The sequence below is a fragment of the Colobus angolensis genome, unplaced genomic scaffold, assembly GCF_000951035.1.
Source record: "Colobus angolensis palliatus isolate OR3802 unplaced genomic scaffold, Cang.pa_1.0 Scaffold178, whole genome shotgun sequence".
NCBI classification, from domain to species: domain Eukaryota; kingdom Metazoa; phylum Chordata; class Mammalia; order Primates; family Cercopithecidae; genus Colobus; species Colobus angolensis.
Window position 1 is genome coordinate 3425957 of NW_012114910.1, and position 642 is coordinate 3426598.

The following is a 642-nucleotide window of genomic DNA, read 5'->3' on the forward strand; positions in this document are numbered from 1 at the left end:
TGTTTCTAAGCAGTTAATGATTTGATTGACAACAGCAAAAACTAGTGTAATATATACAAAATTATAATTTTATGTCAGGAGAAAATATATCATTTTGGCAACAGAACATGTCCTGCCAACCCCCAAGTGGCTAGCATAGTACATCCACCCTGTGACAGGCCCACTGGGACTGTGGTGAACCTGCCTGTACCTCAGCACAAAGCCCCCTTTCCCTGAGAAATGTACAGAAGGAGAGATGAAGAGAGTGCACCCAAAAGGAAGAGGGATAGGCTGGGGTCCTGTGCCCCAAGCTCAGAACTTCAGGGGGAAGACTGGCCAGAACTTGGGCTGCTTTGGGTCACAGTGCTTGTCAAAGCTCAGCTGCACCGAAGCCTCCATGGCCTGGAGCTTGGCAGCGCTGTTCCCGTACAAGCGCCTCATCTCAGCCTGGCACTGCTCGCCGGGCCGCTCAGTTGGGGGCTCCACCGACTGGTGGGTGTTGTAGCACAGGTCGTGGTCGGCGTTCACGTAGCTGTCCAGGCACTCTGCATCCAGCTGCTGCTGCCGCCGTCGTTCTTCTCTGTGCCTCTCAGTCTCTGCGAAGTATTGGCGGAGCTCTTCGGTGATTTCCATATTGCTCAGGTCACATTCTACCTCTGCATC

General features: G+C 52.8%; 1 pseudogene; it reads right to left on the minus strand.

The window, feature by feature from the left end:
- Positions 1–291: 291 nt before the first annotated feature.
- Positions 292–642, minus strand: part of LOC105509544 — a 1141-nt pseudogene continuing 790 nt past the window's right edge.